The sequence below is a fragment of the Echinops telfairi genome, unplaced genomic scaffold, assembly GCF_000313985.2.
Source record: "Echinops telfairi isolate 266 unplaced genomic scaffold, ASM31398v2 ScPeMD7_7469;HRSCAF=8507_1, whole genome shotgun sequence".
Taxonomy (NCBI): Eukaryota; Metazoa; Chordata; class Mammalia; order Afrosoricida; family Tenrecidae; genus Echinops; species Echinops telfairi.
Genome location: NW_022111373.1, coordinates 58,912,370 through 58,916,136, shown reverse-complemented (window position 1 = coordinate 58,916,136; position 3,767 = coordinate 58,912,370).

The window sequence follows — 3,767 nt, the reverse complement described above, 5'->3', positions numbered from 1 at the left end:
TTGCTAACGGAGCAAGGAATAGGAAGCAGGAAGGTGAAGCAGGAGGACCCAGGCGGGTGGGGCAAAGCTGAATGAATTAGAGGTCAGCAGACCACTGTTGAGTCCTGGGATCATAGGGATTGCGGTAGATATATAATCGTTTTTCAATTCGAGGACTACAAGTGTAAGGGTAGAGTCTAGTTTGTCAATCAGACCATAGCCAATGAGGCCTCTGTGTGGGCATGGCCTTCTGAGAATTCTGAGAAATCCAGTACTTCCTCTTTGGAGGTGCGAGACTCTGCTCATACCCTGGGAGACATAGCCGCTGACAAGACACATGGACCCACACTGATGCAGAGACCCCTGCCAGTGCTGAGATGTTTCCATTGACACTGGATCCAAAGACTTTCTACCCATTGGCCTGTGATCTTCTATATTTGGCTTCGTTGCATGTGTTTCGTGAGTCTGAAGAGGACTTTATAGATTGGTATCGGACATATGGGCTAATATCGGACTTATGGACTTGATCTGGACTAGGCTGGTAAGTTTTCTCAATGTTCAATTGCTCTTGTATATAAATCTCTTTCTTATACACATATGTGTGTCCATGGGTTTGTTTCTCTAGTCTACCCAGACTAACACAGGGATATAACAGGAGATTGATGAACCCAACACAGCATCCAGATATAGTAGTAGGCGAAGAATCAAGAGAGAGAGCTCAGTTCCACTGTGGTCTCTCTTATAAAAATGCCATACTCTCAGCAAGGTGTCATTAGTCGGCAACCTGATTTATTAGGTGGTCTCCACTCCAACCTTCAGCCAGCTACATTGAGTTGACATAGAATCTAACCATCATAGAATGAGGCAGATCTTATTCTCAAAGGATCATGGATAGCTGTGCTAGCCTGTCTCTTGGCTACCAATGGACTGTTATCTGTTTCATCTATCTCTATATTCACTAAGGATGGAAAAACACAGGGCATTTTCCAAAAAATACTGTAAGGGGATTACCATCCTAGAGTATCCACAAGAAATTCACTATCAAGCCAATGCTGACTCATAACAATCCCGTAAGACAGGGTAGCACTGCCGCTGTTAGTGTCCGACATTGTAAGTCTTTATGGGAATAGAAAGCCCCATGTTTCACCCAAGGAGCAGCTGCTTAGTTTGAACTGCAAACCTCTCGGATCACAGTGCAATAAGTAATCACTGCACCACCAGGGCTCCAAGAGTAGCCTGGGGGTGAGGAAAAAGGAGGATTGGAAGACACAATAGAAATCATTAAATTTGTGAGGAAAACGGAAGGAGAGAATTTGTACTCAATTTGGACATCCCAAATCATTATTAGTACAGAGGAATCTCAAAATCCACAGGAATACCTGTAGCAAGATACATTTCAGAAGAAGAAAAAGTGCAAGACTCTAAATTTTCACCTCAAAATGTTCTGCCAGCATAGTGTAAACCTACCTAAGTTAGGAGGGGCCCAGACCAGTCTATTTACTAAGAGAGAGATGGTGGTGGTGGTGATAATAATTACTGTTGCCTTTTGTTTCTTCCTGGGTATTTTTGGTTTCCTGTGTCTTGTGGTACTAATTTTTTTCATGAAAATGTTTTCAAACTAGTCAAAGACCTTGGCATTTGACTAGTGTAGATCATAAGGTATGCATACCTTTGAGAAGAATGGGAAACCCAGACCACTTCATTGGGCTTATGCAGAACTTGTACATGGCTCAAACGGGATTTGTGCAAACAGAACAAAGTAGCGCTGTACGGTTTAAAATCAGGAAAGGTGTGTGTCAGAGTTGTATCCTCTCACCATTCTATTCAATCCGTACATTGAGCAAATCCTCAGACAAGCTGGATTGCATGAACAAGAATGTGGTACTGGGATTGGAGAAAGTCTTATTAACAACCTGCAATACGAAGATGACACAACTTAGCTTGCTGCAAGTGAGGAGAACTTGAAGCACTTGTTGAACAAAATCAAGGATTATAGCCTTAAATATACATTACAAAGCAATATACAGATAACCAAAATCCTTACAACTGATCCAATAGATAACATTATGATAAGTGGAGAAAAGGTTGAAGTTGTCAAGGATTTTGTCTTGCTTGGATCACAATCAATACTCATAGAAGCAGCAGTCGAGAGATCAAAAGACATATTGCGTTAACTAAATCTGCTCTACAAGATCTCTTTAGAGTATTGAAAAGGAAGGGTGTTATTTTGAGGACTAAGTGCCCCTGATCCAAGCCATGATATTTTTAATTGCCTTATATGCATGTAAAATTTGGATGTTGGATATGGAAGACTGAAGAAAAAACAATGCATTTGAATTGTGGTGTTGGTGAAGACTACTAAACGTACCATGGATTGCTAAAAAGGACAAACTGATCTATTTTGGAAGAAGTAAGGCCAGAGTGCACCTTGGAGGCAAGGATGGCAAGACACTTTGAACACATTGTCAGGAGAGACCCGTCCCTTGAAAAGGTCATCATGCACCATGCTTGGTAAAGTGCAGGGGAAGCAAAAATGAGAAAGGCTATCAACTAGCTGGATTGACACAGTGACTGCCCCACTGGGCTCAGGCACAGGAACAAGGGTGAGGATGCTGCAGGACTAATCTGTGGTTCCTTCTCTTGTTTACAGGGTCACAGTGTGTCTGACCTGACTGGATGGCAGCTAACAAGAACAAAAGTGCCAAGATGTTGGATATTGAACAAAGTCCAACCCTTGAAGATGGCATTCTGTTCCATTTTACTCTCACTCATCCCTTGAGTAGATGTCCTCCCATCTCTGGGTTCTGTGGATCCCTACAGTGTCCCACAGAACTCAGGAAATGTTTGAGGAAATGTCTCCAGGGAAGTGGATGCAGCTCAGTCCAAAGTCCAAAGGGCAGGCAGGGGTATGCTAGGTGCCAGGGCCAGGGGACTCATTCCATTCTTGGCTGTTGCCAATGATGAGCTCAGAATCTCTGCTTTTCAGTGGACTCATTTTGTACCCAGCATGATGACATTGCAAGGAATCCTATTCCCAACTCCTCACAGGCATATCCTATCAGCATCTTCTCCCACATCCTACCAGGCTCATGCAGGGAAAGGTCATTTGGTGGTAGTGAGATGGTGCAGACAAATTTCACTGAAATGTAATAAACTACTGTCCAGCCCTGGACTGTGTTTTATTTATGTATATATGACCTGGGGCTTCTAGCCAGAAGTTCCCAATAGGCATTGGCCTCAACTATTCTTAATCAGCCAGGTTTTACCCCAGGCCACTCCCGAAAGTTTTCTTTTTTCTCTTCTCAGCTACAGTATATCATTTCTTACACAAATTGTAAGCAAGAGTAACTAAAATAACCATAAGCAAAGTGTGTGATCCCATACATACCCTTCACTAAAGTCAAAACTCAATTTTATCCAATTCCTCTTTGTTAGCAGATAATGCCCTCCAAAGTGAGGCCAAAGACGCTTTGGAATGGCTGAATTGAAATCCAGAATTATTATACAGATCACATAAAGGATTGTGACTAGAAGGGCCATATTAATCGAGTGTGACTAAGTGCTTCTAGATGTCGATTTCAATACCTGCATGCTAGCAAAGCTCTGTACAACTAATAAGTGAGTAACTTAAAGGAGTGGGGACTTCGTTGACCACACATATTTTTTTAATCATTTTATTGAGGGCTCATACAACTCTTATCACAATCCATACATACATCAATTGTGTAAAGCACATTTGTACATTCCTTGCCCTCAACATTCTCAAAACATTTGCTCTCCACTTAAGT